The sequence below is a fragment of the Protopterus annectens genome, chromosome 8.part0 (genome assembly GCF_019279795.1).
Source record: "Protopterus annectens isolate FY-2018-M chromosome 8.part0, PAN1.0, whole genome shotgun sequence".
NCBI lineage: Eukaryota > Metazoa > Chordata > Ceratodontiformes > Protopteridae > Protopterus > Protopterus annectens.
The window spans coordinates 1,654,451,394-1,654,477,705 of record NC_056741.1 but is presented as its reverse complement, the minus strand read 5'-3'; positions in this window follow the sequence as shown (position 1 = coordinate 1,654,477,705).

Here is a 26,312-nt window from a genome sequence, read left to right as displayed (position 1 = left end):
TCCTGACATTCCCCCCTGTGATGTCACCTATCTCCTACTCTGTTACTCCCTCTTATCTAACACTTACACTACACGGACTGTGCTCATTTGCTATGCGACAGTGTGATTCACTATCCTACCATTCATTTACATAGGATTGCCTACTAATGCTTAGTTACATGTCTTACACTCAGCTTCCCCCCTTAGTAACCACTAGACGGTGGCCATGTTGTTTTTGGTCTGCTAGTCCCTGTATTGCAAATCCATGCATTACATAAAACCCACATTTGTGGGTTTCTAACCTTCATTTTTCAGTTTTATATAGCGCAGCCCATTTGCGCGGGGCTGCGCTGCGTTTAAACATCGCCGATCTCCGAAAAAAAAAAACTTTTTTTTTCATGTTTGCATCGGTTTACCATGCCAATGGCCACATATTTGGCCATTGGCATGCTGTCTGTAACATTTGCACAGTTTATTTGGAGCTGTCATGGCTCCGTTGTGTTATTTGTAGTAACGTACTCAGTTGTCAACTGAGTACATTTCTGCAACTAACACGACTCTTACATGGGCTGGTTTCAGCTTTGTGGATCGCTAATCTACCTCATTTGCATATCTTTCGGCTGCAAGTGGGGTGATTAGCATATCCACGCCCTGCCCGTGTAAGAGTCGTTTTAGCTTTCTCTTACATGGGATTTCGGGCTGTTCCTGGATCGCGATGGCTGCATGGAGTCTTACACAGCTCTTAGACTCCGTGCAAGCCATCGTGAATCCTGCCCAATGTCTTTGACGAGTTTACAATCCAAGTAGTCAATAGAATTTGTACTATAACTAGATGTAAACCTTAAGAATTCAGTAGTTGAGTTTAAATACCTAATGAATTCTTATGCCTGTTGTTCATTGCCCTTGAAGAGGATGAAAATATCGTCCAAGAATCTGGTATAAAATGCTATGCTCACCCTGTGTAGTGGATGTTTAAAAACAAAATTGTTTTCCCAAAATGCCATAACTAAATTGGCAAAACTACCTCCACAGAGTGAGCCCATAGCCACTCCACAATTTTGCAAGTAGAGCTCACCAATGAATACAAAGAAATTGTTAGTTAAAATTATATCCAATAAGAGTTCCACTAATTGGATTTCTTGTGGTGGGGCGTCCCTAGACTTCATCATGAGGCTTACCCATTCAATTCCATCCAAATGTGGAATTGATGTATATAAGTCTTTAACATCTATGGTTAAAAAGTTGTTGTTTTTATCAAACCTCAATTTGTTAATGTTGTCTAAGAAGGCCCAAGAATCTTTGCAAACCTGTGGTTCTAATAATATGTATTTCTTCAAGATAGAGTCAACTACTTTGGAACAAGGGTACGTAATAGACCCTCTCCCATCTATGAGTGGCCTCATTGGTGGGTCAGTTAGGTTTTTATGTGCTTTGGGGATCCCGAAAAGCACTGGGATTTTAGGCCAGGACAGTGTGATGTAATTGTAAGTGTCAATGTCTATCAGTGACTCAATAAATAAGTCACTGAGGTAACTCTTAATTCGACCATATGCAGTGTTGACTTCATTTAACGATAACTTAGAGTATGCTTCACTATTTAATAACATCAACATTCTATTGTTATAGTCAACAAAGTCGAAAATAACAATCCCACCCCCTTTATCTGGTTTCACTACCCTCACGGGTGAAGATTTTAACAAATTCAATAATTCATTTTCCTGTGATGTAATGTTTCGACACTTGTTTCTGTTCCCAAATTTATGTGTCTCCACGATGTGGCGAAAGTCCAGTTCACAGATTTGCTCAAATACTCTTAAAGTCTGGTGAAGAGGGGGTTGAAAGTACTTGGAACCCTAAGAGCATTGTTTGAAGTAGTATGGTTCCCAAGTAAAACCGTTAAGTTTAATTTTCTGACAAACAGTTTCAAGTCAAGAACCAGGTGTTCCAAGCTAGAAGGTTTACTGGGAACAAACGTGTTACCCTTTGCTAGGAAGTCAACTAGCGCAGGGTCAATGTGTAAGGAAGAATAATTAAAGATTTTAAAATCCCCTGTTGAATTCAAGAGAATGTCTACCCCCAAAGGGGGTATAGCCCCTATCTCTTGAATCTGTTGTTACATTTGTTCCTCTGGTTCTTCTGCATGTTGTTGAACTTCTTTTTCGGAATTGCTCCTAAGTCTTTGGTTACATGAAAATTTTGGTTGGAATTACTTCTATTATTCATATTAGTGCTGTGTGTAGTTGTCCCGTTACTGTTATTGCAATTTTGGTTACAAATTCTTTCACTACGTCTCAGGGTGTTGTCATTGTTGTCAACTGCAATAGAATTAGGACTACCCATGTTGTCAAGGGTAGAATCCGCATTGGTGTTAAGCAAAATTTGTGTATTCCCACCTAGTGCTGCTGCTGACTGTGCACAGATTCATCCCCCAACAACACCACCTGTGCCTCACTATGGCCACCATCATCATCAGAGTCTGATGAGACACTGACATCAGGTTGTGAGGGGTACACACTCCAAACCCCATAGTCACCTGTGAGGAAGAAGACAACATGACTACATTACTCCCTGCTCTATTATGTCCACAAACACACACACACATACAGGTGAGGTGCCACAACTCCATTATACATACCGCACAGTATTACTGATCCCATGCTCAACACACAAGCAGACCACAACAGACACAGACAAGACAGGCCCTTAACAAATGCAATGCAGCTATGTCCAGTTTGATACAGGAAGGGACATGGTAGTCTAGGATTTCAAGGAACTTAGTATTGAAGTATGCCACTGCTTCATCTAGTTGGAGGTGTTTTAAGGGTGACCAGTTGCAAACTCTCAGTTCATTTTGGAAGTGTTCAGGGTTAAAATGTTTATTGGAGCGAGTAGTTCTGAAGGTTGTAGGGCTTGGTGTGTAGGTCTTTTGTCTAATTAAATAGGTTAGTGAGTGATCACTAATGTCATCAGGGAGGATGCCTGCTATGTAGGTTGGGGACTGAGTATTTATAAGGATCCAATCTAGGGTGGATTCTTTGTTGGTGGGCATATGGATTCTAGTAGGTATGGTGATAGTTTGAGAGAAGCCAAGTAGGTTTATGTGGTTAGTAGGGTTATCAGAATTGCATGCATTCTCTCCTTTTTTGTACAGACTCTTGAGAGAATCCCTCATTTATGGAATATGCTTCATTTGGATATAAAGCAAGCTAGCTACCTGACCCTCTAAACATAACCTGGCTGAATAGATGGGCAATTTTAAATATACCTTGGATCCGGCTGCTCAAGTCTCCATTAGAAAGGGTCGAAACTATGAGTAAATTACTCATGTCAAGGGGTACTTGAGATTTGGGGTGTTGTGGATTAAATTACTAATGCTCCCCTGCATTAACATACTAGTATTAACCTATGAACTTGACTAACATGGCATCTTCTTTAATGATTTGTTTCAAACATGTCTGCTGCAGAAGCCTACATAATATTTTAATTTTCTATTTTGATATCACAGTTTGTCACAACAAGAATAAATGACATGCCATTGAACAATTTACGACAAAACACAATAAGATATTCAGACAGCAATAAGGACTTATGTACTTGACAATGATACATATATAGTTTTACTAATTGTTTCATAATGATACTGCATTCCTTTCACAGAAAGAAAATATTATTAATAAGATTTTTTCATTTTTTTTTTAATTAACTCGGTAAATTAACATGATTTAAAAGCCTCTTTTTAAGGAGGGAACCAGGAGCATTGCCTGACTCAGTGGCTTAATCAGAGTCATGTAGTTGCAAGCATAAACTGTGAAATCAGAAGCAGGAATACATGATGAAGATACTAGTGCACTGCGTAGACCCAACTTCTCAAATAAACCTCCAGACAGTAAAATAAAAACAAAAGAAAAATCACCTGCTATCTTGCTGTCTTTTATGTAACATAAATCTCAAAGGAGTATTCCTTCACTGTTTAGGTGGGCATAGAGCTGCTTGGTTGTTAAGGACTGAAAGCTCATGGTTCACCTTGCTGTTCCTCTGGGTAATGTATTTTCTATGCTGAACTTCAATGGATGCAGCCGTACAGAGTAACATGTAACTACATAGATAGTAGCTTCCTGGGGGAGTGCAACTATGGAAGGAGCATGTGTGGTCTCCAGTCAGCTGCACTGCAAGCCCATCACAGCTGAGATGGAATCATGCAAATAGGAATAAACTTTCATTAGCTCTGACTTAATGGATGAGCACGTCTTTTGTTTCCTATCGTTCCTGCTATTTTTGGAGGTACATGTTAACTCACTGCAGTTTAGCTAATCAGACATGGCAGGGTAATGGAAGGAGTATGGTACAAATGTCACCTGTGCCTCAGAAATTGCAGAACCATACTAATCTGAAAATACAAAAGAAGAGATATTATTTTTATTAGTTTCTCTGATTACAGTCTTTTGGTCCAGATATTTCACTATAGGATGTAAGGTGGCAAGTATTTGTGGTTGTTTTTTTTATTTAGACATCATCATTTTAGATGTGAATGCATTTATACAAGAAAGACATAACAACTACAAGTAGCCATGTTTTGTCTAAGCTGCATTTATCTTGCATCCACATTTTGTTTTACTGTCTTACATTTCTAGAATATCAAATGTGTATTGTGATCCACTCTGATGGACTATCTTTTATACAGGAGAGAAAGAAAAAGGAGCAGAAAGTTCAAAGAAAACATGAGCTGATACTGTGTGCAAATGTGTGTATGCCAGGTCAACATAAGCTTTTGTCTAAATTTGAAGACCATAAATCCATCCTTCAAAGAATTGTTCTATGTCATTTAAGACAGAATGTAAATGTACCCTGCTGAAAGGAAATTCTGATATATTTACATTGATAAGTACATGGATCTAAATGTACATTTTACTCTGATAATATTGCTGTATCTTGACTAAAATTAGAATAGTGTGGCTTAATCTCACTTATGATACATTGTGTCAGTGTGACAAGGATATGTTGTGTTAATGTGACATGGCTTAATCTCACTTATGATACATTGTGTCAGTGTGACAAGGATATATTGTTGCAAAATCCAGTCATGTGATAGCTGTTGTAATCATTTACTTTTTGTTTGGTCAGAATTATTTTAAAATCTCCAGTGCATATGCTTAACTAGTTTGATACGGCAGCATATTCTGTTGAAATGCAATTCTTTAAAATGTAGTAGAAGGCTATAGACAATCACTGCTGGCATGGTTTAGGATTTTAGGATGACAAGAATTACAAGATAAGGTAGTCTAGAAGATTATATGGCCCTTGCTAATGCCCACCTTCATGCTTTCTGTCATGTCTCTCTGTGTGATGTTTTCTCTTTTCAGTTGTGATGATTGTGGGTTTTGTATATTTATGTAAGGTGGGCTGGAGGGTGCAGATGGGCCTGCCCATGTTAAAAAAGTACTTTTGTTATTTATTTACATTTGTTTACCGGAAAATTCCGACTGGACACAGGTCGTTTTTCAGCGGATGCCCGGGGAGAAAAGCTCCACATCATGTACATGATAAATAGAGATACAACGTTGCAGCAATAGTAAACAACATTACAGGTTGTTGGCTTTAATACAATAACAAGATATTGATTATCAACAGTATATACAGTAAATGTTGCAAGTTAAGATAGTTTGTTGTTGTTTATAATATTAGTAACAAAGATGTCAGACAAGATTTTAAAGTATGCAAAGACAACTAGCTAATTCTGACTGTGGTTAGTAGTGGTGGTAGTATAGTTGGATTAAGAGTCTAGGTGAGGGGGGGGTGGTAAGGGTGGGGGTGTTAAATCTGGATTAGAACAAGGACAAAGCCAGTGCAAATTTAAGTGGAATTTGAGTGCAGTCTTGAAAAGGCTGCTGGAAGGTAGAGTAGTTACAGAGGGTGGAAGATTGTTCCAAAGTTTAGATATGGTACATGAAAATATGGCTTGTCCTGCTGAGTTTTTGGGTTTGATAACAGTGAGTTGATTTTTGTTGCTTGATCTTAAGGGCCTAGTGGAGTGATAGGGTTGGAGAAGGGTTTGAAGGGAAGGGATGTTATGGGGGTGGTTAAATACATTTATGAGTGAGGGTGAGTTGATTAAAGTGAAGGAGTTGTGGGAGTTCTAGCCAGTTTAGTTCTTTAAGGGAGATACAATGATGGCTGCGGTAGGAGGTTCCAGTGGCAAATTTAGCAATTTTGTTGTAACAAGCATCCAGCTTGTGTAGGTCTGTCTGTCTAAGGTTGGTAAGTATGGGGGATGCATAGAGTAGGGTGGAGATTAGCTGGGAATTGGCTATGGAGATTCTAGCCGCCTTGGTTAGGAATTGGTGGCTTCGATATAATGCACCAAGTTTCTTGTGAACTTTTTTATTGTGAGAGATATGTGGGTGTCAAATCTAAGTTTGTTGTCTATTTCCACACTGAGTAATTTTGTGTGTTCTGATGGAGAGATGATGGTAGTGTCTTTGGTGAGAATGTTGAAGTGGGGGGTGTTTTGGGTGGCTTTGGAAGGTTGGAGCAAGAGAAGTTTTGTCTTACTTGGGTTAAGTAGGAGCTGAACATTGGATAGCCAGCTTTCTACAGAAGAGAATGATTCCTGTGTGATTTGTTGTAGTTCTGGTAGAGTGGGGGCAGAGCAGATGAGAGTAGAGTCATCTGCGTACTGTATAAGAAATGCTTGTGTGGTGGCAGTATGTAGGTTGTTAGTGAAAAGTGAGAATAGCAGAGGGCCAAGGATAGACCCTTGGGGAACTCCGAGTGTAACTGGGAGGTGAGGTGATAAGTTATTGTCCCAGATTACTGATTGCTGGCGTCTGTGTAGATAGCTTTATTGTCCCAGATTACTGATTGCTGGCGTCTGTGTAGATAGCTGTTGAACCAGTTGCAGGCTGATTGTGAGAAGGAGAGGTTGGGGAGAGTAGAGAGTAGTATCTCATGAAATACCATTTCAAAGGCCTTTGAGAGATCTAGAAATATGGCAACAGAGAAGAGGCCATTATTTCTGTGATGAAGTATAGTGTTGGTTGGTGAAGGAGAGCAGAGTGGAGGTAGTGCTGTGATATGGCCTGAAACCATGTTGGGTTTTGGAGAGGAGATTATTAGCTAGGAGGTAGTTGGGGACCTGGGTATTGATACATTTTTCAAGTATCTTGGAGAGAGGGGAGGATAGCAATGGGGTGGTAATTGGAGAGGTCGGTGGAGGGGGTGCCTTTGTGGAGGGGAATTATGTGGGATATTTTCCATATCAAGGGAACATAGGCTTCTGTTATGGAACAGTTGATTAGAATTGAAATTGGGTAGGCTAGTGTATCAGCTACAATTTTCAAGTATTCAGACGGGAAGTTGTCAGCTGTGAGTTTGGTGGGTTTAAGTTTTGACAATAGTCTCTTTATGTTGCAGGTAGGTACTGAGGTGAAGTAGAAAAGAGGAGTGAGAGGTTAGGGTTAGGAATTGGGGGGGGGGGGCTGTTATAGGGAAGTGTTGTTTGTTTAGAGATGTTATAGTTTCAGTGAAGTGTTTGTTGAAGGATTCAGCAATATTGCTGGAGGAGGGGGGAATGGACGGCTGGGGGTATCAACCTTCCCTGGGTGGAGGACAGTGTTAATAGTGGACCAGAATTGCTTGGGGTTGTGGTTGGTAGAGTTTAGGGTGGATTTATAGTAGAGGGATTTATCTAATTTTATTTGCTTTTTGGCTTTATTGTGCAGTTCAAGGAATGATTGCCCAAGTTATTTTTTGTTAGTCGCCAGTGCTCCCAGGCCTAATCTTTGGATTTCATTAGGGTTCTAGTGGTCTTTTGTAACCATGGGACATGCCTGGATCTGACTTTGGCATTTATTACAGGAGCATGGGTGTTTAGGATGGAGAGGAAGGTACTGAAGAAGTGGACAGCCTCATCTAGGTTGATGTATTTTAGTGGTGACTAGTTAATTTTTTGCAGGGAGGAGATGAAGGAGTTGGGGTTGAAGTTGGATTTGTTCCGTATTTGCCTGTGGATAATGGGCTTGAGACCATTTGTGTGGTGCCAAATTAGGAAAGTGGGGTAGTGGTCAATAAGACTGTCAGGTAAGCAGCCTGCTAGGTAAGAGTGAGGGGCTTTGTTGACTAGGATCCAGTCAAGTAAGGTATGATTGTTAGGGTTTTTGTTGATTTGGGTAGGGGATTGGATGAGTTGAGTGAACCCATGGAGATTAAGTTGAATCGTTGGGAGATTGTTATTACAGGATAGCCAGTTGATGTTAAAGTCGCCGAGAATGATGGTTTCCTGGGGTAGAGATAGACTAGCCCAGCTCAAGAGATTTTCTAGGGGTGTAATATTTTGCCCTGGTGGGAAATAGCATCCTATGATATTGATTGTTTTGTTTGGGTTTAGTTTGAGATTGGCATAAAAGATTTCTTCATTGCTGTGGTGAGGGGCAGATGTGTTCAGGAGTTGAATATTGAGGAGGTGTGTAAATATCAATACTACACCACCTCCTTTTTTGGACAATCTGCCTATGTGAAGGATGTTGTATTCAGGTGGAAGTATTTCCTCACTTTTGATGTGAGGTTTGAGCCAGGTTTCAGTTAGGAAGAGAATATCTGGGGAATATATGCTTATGCTGGTATGTAGTTCTTGGATTTTATTGCATATGCTTCTGATGTTTAGGGACATTATAAGTAGGTCTGTTGTTGTTTTATTGGCTAGGAGTTGAGTTGTGTGGGGGTTGCTTGGATTGGGTTTGTGGTTGGGTTGGCTTTGGGAGGACCAGGGTTTGGATTGATGTCTCCAGCGAGGGCAAGTTTATAGATGGTGTTTAGGATATGTTTTATATACATAGTAAATTGCTTATGATATCTTAGGGATATTTTATTTTTGAGTATATTAGGTGTTTGGTAATGGAGTGTGTGTATTGGGAGGATGTTTTTGGTGGCAGCGGTTGTGTAGTTATAGTGTAAATGTTTGAGGGAGGGTGTTGAGAGAGTACAGTGGAAGTTGTTGGGGCATGTGACTGTGGAGCTTTAGTAGGATGTAATGTGAGCTAGACGTACGCAGGTTAGGATTGTTATTATATTAGGTAGTAGCATGATTGTGTTGGATGTAGGGGGAGGGGGATGACTAGTGGTGTAGCCTAATTGGTGGTAATTAGGGGTGTGGTTACGGCTAAGAATAAATGTAGAGGTACTGGGGGAGGGTGAGAATAGGGGGCAGGGAGGGGAGCAAAGGGAGCCTAGTGAACAGAGTGGGCTAGAAAACATGGGCTAGAACCCCCCAGGCTAAAGATTGCAGGGTAAGTGTCTAAATAGTCAAATTGCTAGGAGTTATTAGGATCTAGTAGGGAAAAACAATCTATAGACCTGATTTCAGCTGTGTCCTTTCTCTGGTGGATACCTAGTTTGAAGCAGACAAAAAGTGGCAGTTTAAGTACCTTTTTGCCTCTATTTTACAAGTGGGCAATTCCAGTGTATCTACTGGGTTACATTTTTTTCGCCTAGATCTTTATCTTGGTTTACTGATAACTTAAAAGAAAAAAGGGTAACTGGGGAATGTATTTACAGCTGATGGGGGCGGGGAGCACCTGCTGTCCCTAGCCGCGGGGTAGAGGCAGTTATTTCTGCTTCAGACCAGGTACTTTCTACAGTAGCAGGCTAAGAGGGAAATGTAGCTAGACACCTACAGTAACTTATTTTCTTTTTAAAGCCCTTGAGTCCTTGTGGCTGGTTTCTTCACTGCAGATGCGGTCAATGGCCAAGTATTCAGCAATTGGGGGGAATGAGAGAGAACCTGTTCGCAGGGACAGTGGTTACTACATGAAAAGATGAAGACAAAAAGAATTATTATGGTAAGGTCTCTGAAAGAGAAGTGAGAGAGAAGTGCTGTAAAAAGTAACTGAAATAATAAATTATCACCCAGGCAGGAAGGGTATTGGGTTTAAGAGTAGCAGCACATTATACTATTTACACAGGTACAAAGTGTTTAGTAAAAAAGGCTCAGGCAACTGTTATACATTCGCATATGAAGCCCTTGACACAAAAAAACACCTTACTTAGTGTTATGTACCAGATAATTTAGGTAGCCCATTAATTTAAAGAGACAGTTCTATCACAGATATAGCAGTAGTAAACTATCACAGCAAGAGCACCTGCAGAGCACACTTTTGCAGGCATATTTGTTGTCTATGGAGTTTTCTATGAAATGGGATTCAGTAATATGTTTTTAATACACTTTTTCAGTGATTTGTGATTCAGTGAAAATGCTATTTAACCAAACGTAATTACAAATGTAGATCTCTCTCTCTCTCTCTTTATATATAGATAAATGTACATATATTGCAACTCATAATTTACTCAACTGTCTATAAATTTGACAACTGTTTTGTTGACAGACTCTGGTCGACAAACCAGATGGTCTACACTTACGCAAGACCTCTACATTACTAGGGTTGGGGAGTATGCTCTTCCCCCGGTATTGTATGATCTCAACAGTAGAGTATATAATTAGCAGGGGGTGCGGGGAACACAACCCTCCATGTGGGGAGTGCAGAGGGGATTTAACTTCTGCAAAAAAAGAAAAAAACATTATTTTATTAATGAATGCTCTGATGTTTTGTTTCGAGCATTGCTCTGGCGTTATGTCTTGAGCATGTGCAATGACATGTCAGCCGTTTTCTTTTCCAAATTTTATTGTGTCAACATGAGCAAAGTCAGCATCGGAGTGTTTAGGCTATTTTAAGTACAGAAATATATATAGTGGTTGAGAGAGAGAGATGAGAGATGAATCACAGTAGTTTATAATTATATATGAAGAATATACTTAATGTCTTATTGCATCTCATATTGTTTGTTTTTTTTCAACTCTGAGATATTCATTTTGATAAAATTAGCAATCTTATCTTAACTATAATTAAAATAGTTACTAGTTTTCCTTCCACAGTAAGACTTGTTAATTCTGAAGCATAGCTGGAACATTTGAAAGAAAGTCAGGTTTCTGTCTAATTAAGGAATATATTTATAATCACATATGCATTGCTAGTAGGCATCTCTTTCACAAAGAAGTGAAAAATGATAAATGAGCTGTTCTGTCACTGTATATAGGCCATATGCAAGTATGACTAATTTATATGCAGAGAACATCTTGCACTGGGCCCAGATGTCACTGAATCAAATCAATGCAGTGCTTAGAAAATGATTTGCCATACTCTGAATAAAATAGAGAAATACCATAGATTGTGAGCATACATTAATATTGTAGAAATGTATACATAACGTTTTATGTAAAACATGGAAAAAAAAGGCAGTGTTACCCATGCATTATTTCTGTTTCATTAGACAAAGATAACAGTGCAGTGAAAGTGACATTAAAGTACTTGAACTGTAATAAACATATAGAGCTGAAGATTAAGGAAATAGGTGCCCTCAATATAAATAAGTATAATTCCAAAAACCTGTATGCTTGTTGAAACGTGTCCTTTTTAAATAAAATGATACAGCAGTTTAAGAGAGGAATGCATCAGCTTTGACAGCCCTATGAAATGATTGCCTTCATCTGGAATTCTGAATACTTATCGTGTATGAATTCTGAATACTTATCATGTATAGATGTTAACAAGGGTGATAAGCCAAAGATAAAGCATGCAAAAATCGTCAATAGATAGTAAGGGTTGTTGTTGCTTGTCTTTCGGCTTTTTCCTGGTAAGGGGTCGCCACAGTGGAACTCCGGTCCGCTAATGATTGGCAGTAGATTTTTACGAAACGCTGAGGTGCCAGCTCGATGCCCAACCTTCAACGAAGGCACGCCCATTTACACACAAATGTCTTTCGAATGCTACCCAACCGCGGGGAGGACATGCAGACTCCACACACAAGGCACTCCCAAGCCATGCTGAGAATTGAACAGGAGAACCTCTTGCTGTGAGGTAACAACGCTACCGCCGTACCACCACGGCATAACTGGTAAATTCAAACAATAAGTAAAAATCAAACATTGCTATATGTACAATAAACTTGCCTTTTAATATCAGAGTGAAATCAAAACTGTGCTTTGTATTCCTAAATTATATATATATGTATATATATATAAAATGTATAAATAGTGTGAGTCTTGTATTCTATAAATTGGCTGTCTGTTGTATTGCATATATCACATTATAGTGTGGAGCTTTTCTCCCCGGGCCTCCGCTGAAAATGAACATGTATCCAGTCGGACTATCCCGGTCAATTGTGTGTGTGTGTGTGTGTGTGTGTGTGTGTGTGTGTGTGTGTGTGTATACATATATATATATATATATATATATATATATATACACATAAATATATATATATATATATATATATATATATATATATATATATATATATATATATATATATATGTTAGTTTCACTTTACAATCTTGAAATAATGAAATTGCGAATTTCAGTATCTTGAGACAAAAAAAAGTGTCGAAAGTGCAGTTGCCCAAAACTGCATATTATCGAACTCTGAAATGTCGAATCTGTGGTTGTGGTGGTGCACTATGTGACATATGGTTTACTGTGTCTGTAAGGCGTGATATGATCTGGGATATGGGGATGGCTGCCAATATGTGGTTATAGCTGGAGATTCAGGTAAGTGTTTTTTTAATGGTTTTGGGTAGGGTTTTGAGTGTGAGTGTGTTAAGAAGTTTTAAGTATAGGTTAGGGTAGGTAGGTAGGTAAGACTGAGTGTATAAATGCTGAAAGTGGGTGGTGTTTGTACATATGTAATGTGTGTTTGTGCAATGGGAATGCAGAGTGTGTAGCAGTGAGTTTAGTGTCTTTTTCTTCTTAGTCCGACCTCGGAGTTTATATATATATATATATATATATATATATATATATATATATATAGATAGATATCGTAGTTTATATATATATATATATATATATATATATATATCGGAGTTTATATATATATATGTATATATATATATATATATATATATATATATATATATATATATATATATATATAGATTCACTTTACAATCACGAAATACTGAAATTGTGAATTTCAGTATCTCAAGACGAATGTACCGAAACCACAAAATCACAAAACCCCATAAAACCGAACATCACACAACTGGTCAGAATATCGAACTTTCAGTATACACACACACACATATTATATATATATATATATATATATATATATATATATATATATATATATATATATATATATGTATGTACACAGACACACACAGGTAATCTTAAACAAGATCTTAAAGATTTTCTGAGATATATTGTAATAAACATTTCTATAGCACCAGCAGACCAACAGCTGATTAACAGTCTTCGGTCAATATAGTAAAAAAAAATCAAGCATTGGTCTTAAAACATCTATAGCAAGCATACCCTTGACTTATGCTTCACATTTCATTTCCAAGAATCTAAGCCTTCAGATATCATTTTTTTAACATTTTGTGCTCCTTGAGACACAGAACATATTATCTTGCTTGCTAGAGAATAATCTCCAAGGTTCCGAATTACTCCTGAGTCAAGGTAGACATTGATAAATAGGTTGGCTTGCTATTTAAGTCAATGATATCATCAAAAACTTTCAAGAGTTTTACTGTTTTGGCAGAACTGTACCTTACAGGCATTCTCTGGCACATGCCTCTGAGCCTAATAACTAGTTTGTAAGGGTAGAATATAGATTAAGACCAAGTTTAAAGTGAGACATGTTGTTATTCTGTTTTAATAATGAGAACAGGGTTCTCAGAATTTTTTGCATTATTCAACACCCAGATTTTTTCTACAGCTTGACTTGAAGGACATAGCAAATTGATTTCTACTTTGCATGAAGGCTAAATGCTGCAAAAATAAATGTCTCATTTAAAGTTATAAATATGTTCAGTGTTTATTTACAGAGACACTGAAATGTTTTTGTCTTTGTGGTTTATGTAAGCAGCCTTTAATCTTATATTCACCAAGTGAATAAAATAAGGATAGGCTATGCTACGATATTTATGCATTGATAACACACATGCTATTGTTATGTACAGTTTTTTTTAATTTTATTGAGAGTGCATTATAATACAGCTATGATATCAGAATAATCTCATAGATGAGCATGACCAATCACATCAGTTATTCTAGTTTTTTTAGAAATAATCAATGCTTTTTTCTCAGTAAATGCTATCGTTGTATATGAAAGTTGGATCACAATAGCATCAGATGAACAGTTGTTATAAAAAAGAAAAATAAATGTGTGGTGCCACAAATTCACCTAAATGTTTCTCAAGGCTCCTTGCACTCTGTCAGTGACTGGAACATCGTTGTTTCCACATTACTTTAAACATACACATTTAAACTGTGACAAAAGTCCTCCTCTCTCTTACTTATGTGTATGTGTGTATGCATATATAATAAGATCCGATGTGTAAAATGAACACATACATACACACACTTATACATATAGATTGATATATTGATATATTACTGTGAGATCCAAGAAGACAATGGAGGTAGGACATCTGTAAAGCAAACTTTTATTTAAACTTTACTTGAATTACTCAAGCTAATATATTATCTCCCTTGACTTTGCAATTTTGAAATAAAACAAAGATGCTGTCATGCAAGTGTTCAGTCCCCCAACTCTTCCATGCCATGGGCTGTCTTATAACTAGAATTAGTAGGCCTGTCCCAGGAAAGTCCAAAGTTGAACACCTCTCTAAGGCTCTACTTTCTGCTTTAAAAACAAGTAATTCCACAAGTTATAAATCACAAATTACCGTCTTAGTCTCAAAGCCAAGGTGTTCTTTCAAATGTTCCTTCAATGAGGAACTTACTTTCTGAATTTAGTCCTCATGGCTACTTTCTTCAATTCTCTGGCAACTGGCAGTTAAGACATTGTGATCTTGCTAATTGCTATGGGAATGCTTCCAAAAATCAATACATTCTGAGAACACACACCGAAGACATTTAAAGGCTCACACAGCAAACATGCTACAACTACCCCCAAGCACATAAACAGGGATTTTGGAATCATGACAGGCTGGGTCTTTGATAAGCCATCAATATTTCAGTGTTTGCTAGGTCAGACCTGTTTGTTACAGTAAACAGAAAGGCTTGAAGAAATAATGCCCATGGACACATTTTGTATTCCTATCAGTTTCTCTGTTTAATCACTGCAAAATGTCATGATTGTTTAACAAATTGAACTGTCTGCCTAAGTTCCCTATCAACTCAACAATTCTGAGCAAGAGATAGCTATCAAACTTTGAACTGCTGTCCATATTCTTAAAATTATTACAATATTTGATGCTTCCATCATGTTTAATGACAACCACTGCTGGGTTATTCTAGTCAGTCTCTGATTATTCTGGCATACTTAATGTAACCATGTTTTTCACTGTTCTTACTGTTTCTGTGACTCTGGTAATCTGTAAAGCTGCACTCTTAACTTTTATTTCTGGTGTCATCTTTATGTTACAGTCTATCAATTTAGTTTTCTCAGACATTTCTAAAAAAAAACACTTCTTTACTTCTTAATAGAAATTATCTTCCTTTTTGTTTTAGTACTTTTGACAAGAATTCCTCTGTCTCTTATTCAGGCAGAGACTCCCCCAGTATGTTCTGTAAAAGCTCCATCTTATATGCTCTGTGCAGATCTCTCTGCTTTCTTCTATGATTTTGGTATACTAATATAGCAAAATTGCTCTACTTTTCTCTTTTCTGACTGTCTAATCTTGGAATTTGCTGTATTTATTTTTTTCTTTTCCTTAAATGATCCATGCCATTTGGACCAAAATGTGTTACCCATAGAGGGAATTAGCACAAATACCTGGTATCCTGGGTAAAATTCTCTAAAGTCGGGCATTTTTATTAAAGATGTGTTGTGGCATTTCCTGGACTGTGTGCATCTAATCCCTTACAATACACATTACTAGCTTTAATCTGTCCTAAAAAGTAGCATGGTTTATCATCACACTTATGAATGGTGCATTTTCCTGTTTTAAATTTACTTAGAAAAGAAAGCAGCCCCCTCGTATGCCTGTTGTATATCAGTCCAAATAAAGTAGACCCATTTGAACCCCGTGGGACCTCTAACGGCAAACATAAGTGGAGTAATAATTGGTTGAGATATTATCCATCTGCACCAAAACCTTCTTCATCATAGATTTCAGTGTTTCATAAACATTTCTACTAATCCAGCAGTCTGTTGATGGTTGACTGATCAGCTGATATAACTTCTGTAGTACTCTTGCCATGAAGAGAGGGCCTTGTTCAGGTTGCATCCCCTTGGTGGTACACACTTGAGAACAGTACCAGTTCCACAGAGTCCTTTATGAGTAGTATGCACTGGTATTCATTGCTGGAATTTACTAACAGAATCATGATGTCCATAGCAATACATTTTAATGGTACTTATATGTTAGATTTTAAGATCAAGGGATTTTATATCCAGGAGAGGATGCAGTATTATAGTAGCCGCGGTGGTGCAGCAGTAGCATTGTCGCCTAACAGCAAGAGGTTCTCCCATTCGATTCTAGGCTGGAGCGCCTTCTCTGTGGAACCTGCATGTCCTCCCTGTGGTTGAGTGGCATTCAAAAGACATGCGTGAATGGGTGTGCCTTCATTGAAGGTTGGGTGTCGGGCTAGCACCTCTGCACCGTAAAGGTCTACTGCCAATCATTAGCAGATCGGAGTTCCGCTGTGGTGACCCCTAACCGAGGAGGAGAAGGAGAAGGAGAAAAAGGAGAATAAGGAGGAGAAGGAGGAGAAGAAGGAGAAGAATGCAGTATTATGACATTCTAGGCAAGAAGCAGACATTCCATTTTTTATTATGCCTGGCAGGTAAACTCTAACTTATGACTCCTGGTTTATTTTTGCCATCCACAGGTAACATCCTAACAAGTGATCATAAGTTAGCTTCATTATCACCATTCTATAAGGGTTTTGTCACTGGTAAATGATGTAGAATTTCTTCCCTTTCTTTGCTTACTTAGTACAAGAGCTTGTTTTTTTTAACTCAAAATCGGGGTAAGAAGTAATGGGAACTATCTTTCCCTTTAACATTAGTTATAGTCTCTCTTGTCCTTAAAGTGACATCTTCCCATTATGCCATTTTAGGATTTTTTTTTCTTTTGTGGCTTACCTGCAACTCCATTAACTTAGAAATATTTTCTTTAGTACCCTGCCTTGAAATACATGGTATAGCTTCTTCCCTTAAAAATACTGGCATTGCAGTTTCTTCTATACCTTTTCTTACAATAGTTAATTATAAACAAAAATAATCTTCAGCTTTACTTTCTTGACTATCAGTGCAGGACTTTTGAATATTGCCTTTTCTTTTAGGTTCCTAAGGTCATAGGTTCATAGGTGTTTATTAGGCTAATGACCACATGGTCTATATCACAAAGGCGAATGATAAAAAGAGTGAATGCTCTTATATTGAACACTAAAAACTGAAAGCACTGAATGCCGAACACACGGAACAGTGATTTTTTTCTGGTAATTCTGGTGCTATTAGTTTTGTGGATATGCAGAACATCCATCAGAGTGGGGTCTGACAAATTCTTGTATTCAAGCATAGATCTCCCTTCAATAGCCTCTAGGAGACAGAATGCAGGGATAGGGCCTTGAGGCAGTCTGCATAGGACGTGTTACTTATGCCCTGTATTCTTTTAATGAGGAAAATCTGTGAACGTTCCAATTGTTGGATATGCCTGGTTAGGCACATACCAAAGGGGCACATTGTACTCAGTGATAGTCCTAATGAATACCAAATACAGTGGAACAATGACTTCCTTGGACCTAGATGCCATACCTTTGTTTATAAGTTGCATAACATAGAATGATTTCCTCACTACTGTAGACACATAATGGTCAAAGGCTAGATTATTGTTTGTGTGTGTCCCCAAGTCCCCGACTACTGGGTCAGCTCTTAGGGATGTGTTGTCAATAGGATAGTTACCAGGGGTGAATGACTTCCTGAAGGATAATTTTATGCATTTCTTGGCAATTAGTTTCATTCCATAGCTCTGGCACCATTTATTTGTCTGTGTTAGCCCTTCCTGGAGAATATTTGTGCTTGTGGGTGAATCAATGACAGGTCCTAATATGCAATCATCTGCAAATTTAGTCAACTAGAGGAATACCTTAGTTTAAGTGTATACTACCTTCTCACTTTCTTTTCTTTCCATATATTTCCCCTCACTGCAAAGGATATGTAAGCACAAAATTAATTATCAATGTTATTACTTTCTTGGGAGACAGATTCCTGCTGCTTACAATCTACCTTTGATTGCATTCTTTGCTTTACACTAACAGAAATAAACTCAGAACTTTCTTTTTCTATGCTTGTTTCAGATTCTGTGCAACGCTTCTTGTGAGTTTCTGTGCGCACTTCTCTCTTGTACTGATTTTTGCTTCAGAGTTCCCTATCAGATTGTCTTCAGTTGCTACATTTACATCATTTACAGTTTTTCATTTCTGTTACTCTATCACTGGGTGTACTTCTAAAAACAGATAGTATCTTTTCACTGTCTAATCACAGCCATGTTTGGCTTATTTTGCAGCTTGTATATCAACTCCCTTCTGGTTTTGAGTCTGAGTCTTTTTGTGAGTGTCACTGTATTATTATTCAGTCCTATTTTTTGTACTGTAAGGATATAACAATTTGCCACAGTGTGTTTAAAGACTTTCCCTCATCCCACATTTTTCATGATGCTTTAAGATGGGGAAAGTCTTTTCCTAACAATATTTATTTACATTTATTACCCGCAGTGGTGGTGCTGCTGCGGTAGCATTGTCGCCTCACAGTAAGACGCTGTCCGGTTCGATTCTCAGCTAGAGCGTCTTCTGCGTGGAGACATGCGTGAATGGGCATACCTTCGTTGAAGATTGTGCATCAGGCCTGGCAAGTCTGTATGTAAAAATCAACTGCCAATCATTAGCAGACCGGTGTTCCGCTGTGGCGACCCCTAACCGGGAAAAGCCGTAAGGCACAAAAATTTATTTAACATTTAGAATGTGGGAGGAAACCGGAATACCTGGAGGAAACCTATGAAAATGCAAGGAGAGCTTGCAAACTCCACACAGAAGGCACCCCAGCTGAGAATCAAACTGGACAACCTCTTGCTGTGAGGCAACAACATTAACCTCTACACAGCTGCACCGCCTATATATATGTTACATCATGTTGCAGTCATAAGATGCAACTATTTTTCAAGAAATGAATCCTTTTCAGTCTCCTAGTTGGAATCACTTTGGTCAGACTTTAGTGTGATTTGATAATTGGCCAGAGGGGCATTTTATTTATTTTTATCAATTTTCTGTACTGCTATAAAGTTAGCATGTTGTACTACTCTAAGCTCATTTTCACCAAGCTCACATCTGCTTAACAGACCAGACTCTTAAGGGTCCTGAATTAATGCTAAGCCATCCTAGGTAGATAAGAGATACATTTTACTGTTTGCACAATGAAGCATGCATTAAGAGGGAATAGGTCTGCATTCCAGTGTCATTGAGAGGTAGTCTGATCTGTCTCTGAACTGGGAACAGCTTTGGTCAGTCTTTAGTGCAATTTGGTGATTGGTCGGATGGCCGTTTCATTTTTTTGCAGGTTTCTGTGTTACTATAAAGTTGGCTCATCACACACTGGCACCTTACACTGCCCTGTATAACCACAAGTACAGTGAATTAGACTTTTCCCTGAAAAAGGCTACCTCAGAAATCTCCCCAGTACTTAGCCACACAAAGCACATCTGGCTTTGGAGCTGAGAACCACAGCCCTGCAAGTAAACATATCAACCTAGTAGCCAGACCATAACCCCCCTTGTACCCTCTCTTGTAAAAATACATAAATTAAGGATCTAAAACCATGGAGCTGCTCTTTTCTACTATCTCTGCAGCCATCTTGGTAGATTTGGGTGATCTGAGGCAATGTAGTGAATGTCTCATTCTTCCAGACAACCACCTAATTCTAAAGTAAACTGATACGGTATGTGAGAGACGAAGTTACACAATGTCACTGGAGGTAAGGCTTTTACTTACCAATACAAACAACACCAAAGAGGTTGACAGTAGCACACACTACACTCACTACACATAGTATGGACCAGACACAGAGACTCACATATGCTGAGGCTTCTAAAGCCTCAAAGGCCCCCCAGACATCACATACAAATGACACATTCTCAGCAACCTCTATAGCACTCTCCTAAGACAACATGCACCATAACACACACAACATTATCACAAGGGGTCTCAACCTCTATGTCCATAAAGCAAACCACCACAGCAGACTGTACTGTGAGACTTACAGATTCCCCACTCAGCAGTCTGAGTAAGGAGAAATTCATGGTCAGCTGCATCTCAGGACCAGGATCCATCAGATAATGCATGCACTCAAGTCATTGCACCAAAGGTACTAGTATGACTCCATCACAGCCCATGTGGGTGTAAATGACCTGAGACTTACCTCCCAGGACTACATGAAAAAAACAAGATAGAGCTCTTGGACTGTGTGTTCCAGGCTGGTATGAGCTGAGCATTGAGCAGCATTCTAACTTATTCAAGGATGATTCCACAGTACCAACAAAAATAATTGACTTTAATAATGGGCTTATTTTTTGGTGCCACTTCAAGAAGATACAGTATTTGTCTATGTGACAGAATATGGGAGACAGGTCATGCTGCTTTGACAGGGATTGTCTGCACCTTTCTCCCTTAGGCCTTTAAATATTGGCTAAAACCTAATTCATCCCATAGTGTTTTTTTAGACAGTGCCAGCCTAATACATTTACCTACATAGCTCAACCAAATCAGAAAAATCTAAAGTTATAATGCCTTCCACACATGTAGACCAGTTATTGAACAAGTAGGATCTAAAGATGGAGGTGACTCAGTTTACATCAAACATTAACATTCTTCAAGGCTGATCAAAATGTATGATACACTTGAACTTTATGTTATACTTACCTAAGTAAAGTCCCATACCAATTTCTTGCAAGCTATATGTTCCCCATCCATTCCCCAAAAAGCCCATAACACATACTTCAATATAGACTGATAACCAAATGACCAAGACACTCAAGTGGATCTCAGACCTTTATTAACTACAAGCTCAGCTTGTCAAACAATAAATCTTTAGTGATCTTACTGTTTAACCTGTCTAATTCACAGACAAGCTTTCCAATAATTCATCATTATGCTTAATGAGATGTCTCACTAAATGACAGCCCGCTTTATTAAACAGATTAATGAGGGAAACATGAAATTCAGATCAATTGAAGAGATATTCAGGGTAGAATTGTGGAGGAATATTTATTGTTAAGAGAATTAATGTGGCAGTTGAATTTAGATGCATGCTGTCCTCCTGGTTTAAACGAAGCATGTTCTATTGTTCCACTTTTAAAGTTAAAGAGTGGAATATAGATTAATGATGTTTCTGTACTAGCTTATTTCATTCGTATATTATATATATATATATATATATATATATATATATATATATATATATATATATATATAAATAATGATGTTTCTGTACTAGCTTATATATATATATATATATATATATATACATATATACATATATATATTTTTTTAATACAGTAGCTAATGTATTTTACATTTAATTTTTTAAAGTGGTATCATATGATATTGTCATGTGATTTTTAAAGTATATTTAAAGTGATTTTTTTTTTTATTAACAGCAGTTCTGAGGAAGTCCTTCGGAATGAAAGTGCTTAACTGCTGAGCTTGTAGTTAATAAAACTCTGAGATCCATTTGAGTGCCTTGGTCATTTAGTTATCAGTTTGTGTGGTGACTGTTTTGGAGTTTTTGGTAATACTTCAATATAAAACAGACTTCCCTTTCACCACAACACAATATTCATGGGTGATTATAACTAACCCAACATTAACAGAGAATCGTACACAACCTCAAACATGCAGGAGCAGAGATTCCTGGAGTTTTTTAAACAAACAGCCTTGATGAAATAGTCTGGATGCACACCAGGTGCACAAATATCCTTGACCTCATCCTCACAGACATGGGGGAATGATGCACCCCCCCTATAAAGTCCAAATTGTTACAGTTGGCTAGAAGGCTGTTTCCTTTGCAATAAATATTAAGCCTAGGATCCCAGCTAACCCCAAAACATGTAACAACTATTTCAGAGCTATCGCCTACTAAGTGACATTAGGCAAGTTTCAAAGAACAAAACCACCACTGTAACAGATACAACCATGCAAAATCTGAAGGTAATGCTACTCTATGCTAGAAGTCTAAACCTCAAAATGCACTCTCTTGAGGCACTCCTAAAAATGGAGAACATAGATATCTGTGTAGTAAGTGAGACCTGGTTCAAGGCTCCAGAGAGCACCCCTGCAATACCAGGCTACAACTCTTACCACACTTTTCGGCCACCAAACCAAGACCGAAACACTAAAGGGGGAGGAGTGTCCATATTCACCAAGGATATTCACACCTCCAGGCTAGTTGCCCAACACAATGCATCTGAAATTCTCCAGGTGGAACTAATACTAGGTAAGACTGCAATCCAAATTGTAGCTTGCTACAGATCCCCCACCATGCCCAGAGATTCTCACTACACCTTTCTAAACATACTGGAAAATATTAAGATACAACCAAACACCCTAATACTGGGTTATTTCAACTACCCTGCCAATAACTGGGAAAACCACTCTGGTACCAACATCAACTAATCCATAGTCCCACTAGGGGCTAAAATATCGTAGACCTGGTCATTACCAACATGGAAGATACAACCAAACACCCTAATACTGGGTTATTTCAACTACCCTGCCAATAACTGGGAAAACCACTCTGGTACCAACACCTTTTCCCAATGGTTCTTGGAATTCATAAATTCCAATGCCCTGGATCAACTAATCCATAGTCCCACTAGGGGCTCCAATATCCTAGACCTGGTCATTACCAACGTGGAAGATAGATGCTCCACACCAGTGGTCACCCCCTCATTGGTTAGGTCTGACCATAAGCAAAATCACCCTTGACATCCACATCCCACCCCCAGTAAGGAAACCTCCGTAAAAAAACTCTCCAAAGCCAGCTTCATGCTACTCAAGTCAGAAATGACAAACTTCATGACACCCATGCAGATGGGAGCTGAAAGTTTGACTGCTGAATCCTACAATAAGGCACTGTACGAGCACACCCACTCGTGCATGAATCGTGCCATCCCAAATAGAACCAAGATGCTCTCCTCCAAGAAAAGAAAGCCAATCTGGTGGTCCCCTGCCATAAACAAACTATACAACAGAAGGAAGAAACGAAGAAAAGAGGAAAATCCCAGGATGCAAGAAATTCCCTTACCAGCCTCAGTAAGAAGATGAGATCCCTCATAAAATCCTCCAAAGCTAGTTATGTCAAGAATCTAAATGGCAATGCTCAGATCTGCTCTGAGCTACAACAAATGGCATTAAATATACTGATCCCAAGGATATTGCCAATATCCTGGCAGATCGATTCAGTGCCAACTTCACCCCCTCTCACCCCCTAAAGGGCCCATCTCAATACCAAACGATTGCCAAATTCATGGCCACACAGGTAGAAACCACACTTTCCAAAGCTAAAAATACAGCATCCATGAGACCAGACGTTATCCCGGGCTGTGTACTACATGAACTACAAAATGAACTGGCACCTCACCTAAGTGTCATGTTTAATCATAGCCTTACCTCAGGCTTTGTACCCACTGAGTGATGCACAGCTACAGTTATCCCACTCCACAAGGGGGATCCACCTTGGATCCCGGGATCTACTGTCCCATCAGTCTAACGAGCCTGATCTGCATGGGCATGGAACGCATTATCATGGAACTTATAAACAAAGACATTGGCAACCTTCAAACACTGGACTCCACCCAGTTTGGGTTTGTGAAGGGCCGATCTTGTCTCCTGAACCTGACTGACTTCTTCAAATCAGTTTCCAGAGCTGTGGACGAGGGTAAGGCATCCACACAGCCTATCTGGACCTTGCCAAGGCCTTTGACACCAACCCCCACTCTGGAATCATAGATAAACTTACTAAGCTGGGCATAAATCCCTACGTCATTCGATGGGTTGCCAACTGGCTTGACTGACAAAACCCAGACTGTAAAAGTAGCCATCTCCAAATCCAGCTCCAGACAAGTGACAAGTGGAGTACCTCAGGGTTCAGTCCTGGGACCGCTCTTGTTTGGCATCTACTTCTCTGAAGTACAGGCCAGCACTAAGGCCAGTACTAAGGGACTCTGGCTAACAAGTTTGCAGATGACTGCAAACTGGGAGCCATTACTGAATCCCCAAATGAAGTGGATATTCTACAAAAGGGTCTTATAGAAACAGATGCTTGGTGCCAGAGCCATGGGCTCAAGCTTAATGCCAAGAAATGTATAAATCCCCTATGGGAAAAGCCATGTACCCATGAATTACCACATAGGAGGCAATATATTAAACACCGAAAGTGTGATGACAGACTTAGGGACACAGGTGGACAGTGGTCTCACATTCAATAACCACATCACCACAACAGTCAGGAAATCCTTCTATGTGGCACACCTCATCACTAAGGGCTTTTCATCCAGAAAAAAAGGAGGTCATTGTCCCATTGTACTCATCCCTCATTAGACCCATTATAGAGTACATCTCCCCATTTGGTATGTACCTCACAAGACATCTGCAACAGCTGGAAAGGCTGCAGAAATACCTCACTAAAAGAATCACAGGCCTAAAGCAGATGCCCTATGCTGACCATCTAAAAGCAATCTCCAGCGATACTCTCTGGCATATTGTCTACTCAGAGGCAATCTCTGCTTAATATACAAGGCCATGCCAAACCCTGAGCTGCTGGACATGCTCCACTTAAAGAAATCCCAATCCCTCAGAGCCACACGCTCCAGGGATCTAAACCTTGTTATTGTAAGCTGGAGGGATAGTTTCCTGACCCAGAGACTCCCCATACTGTGGAATAGACTGCCCATACATGTCAAGCAGAGCACCTCCTTGGCCCTCTTCAAAAGGAACCTTGACGATTGGATGGGAGATAGGAAATTCACCCCGGGGATTACGTCAGTCGCCCTGCTAGACAGGGGTCCAGGGAAGTAAATATTGTTGGAAGAAATATCCAGGGAATTATTATGGCTAGGCTTGTATAGGCCCTAGGGCCGATAGCCTAGTACCAACCTGTGAACCTATGCCCCTAAACCATATGAAAACAGCTGCCTATGCAGAATTGTTCACAGAAACCTTGTAAAGTCATGTAGTTAGCTGCAAAGAGATAGCTGTACATACCCAAAATGAACAGAAGACTACCTGCTAAAACAAGCCACCCTGGTGTAATCTCAGTGTAAATAGGTCTTGCATAACAAAAGCAAGAAAATCACATTCAAAAACAGGAAGGACATTGCCCAACAAGGCAGAAATCTAAACAAGCAACTCAAGGGACTAATCAAGTTCACTAAGGTAAAATTTGAGATAAAAATAGCCTCCCAAGCGAAACACAACCATAAGGCTTTCTTCAGTTATGTATGTAGCTTTAAAGGCAGCGCCCCAATGTATGACAAACTAATCATGAACAGAATCACCTAAATGGAGTCAGTGGCTATAGCAAATCTGCTGGCTGATAAATTTAGCTCCAATTTTGCCCCTCGTCACATGCAGTCACCCCCTCCCCCCAGGCAATATATTCCACCATTTTTCAACCAACCATCACTAGGGTCTTCACTGTGATCTGTAAGGCCAAGAACACTGCTTCATTGGGCCCTGATAACATCACAGGATACCTCCTGAATGACATTAAACATGACCTGTAAGGCCCACTAGAATCATAGCCTCTAGACAGGCTTCATGTCAAATTAATGGAGGACTACAATGGTTATGTCTCTACAAAAGGGGGGAACCTTCCATGGATCCAAAGAACAACAGACCCATATATCTGACTAGTTTCATATCCAAGGTCATTCTAAAGAATTATCATGGAGCTGACAAACAATGGCATAGGAAACCTACAGACACTGGACTCTACCCTGTTCAGTTTTGTCAAAGACAGGGCATGCCTATTTAACCTGGTGGAGTTCAAAATCACTAAAGCTATGAATGAGGACAAAACAGTGCACATTGCCTACCCTGACTTGGCCAAGGCATTTGACACAATACCTAACTCTGGCATTGTGGATAAACTTACAACATTAGGCATAAACTCATATGTCACTTGACGGATAGCCAGCTGGCTCACTGATGGGACACAGGAAGTTAGGACAGGGGAATCCAGCTCTATAAAGAGGACAGTCATTAGTAGAGTTCAACAAGGATCAGTGCAGGGACCTATCCTTTTTGGCATCTACTTCT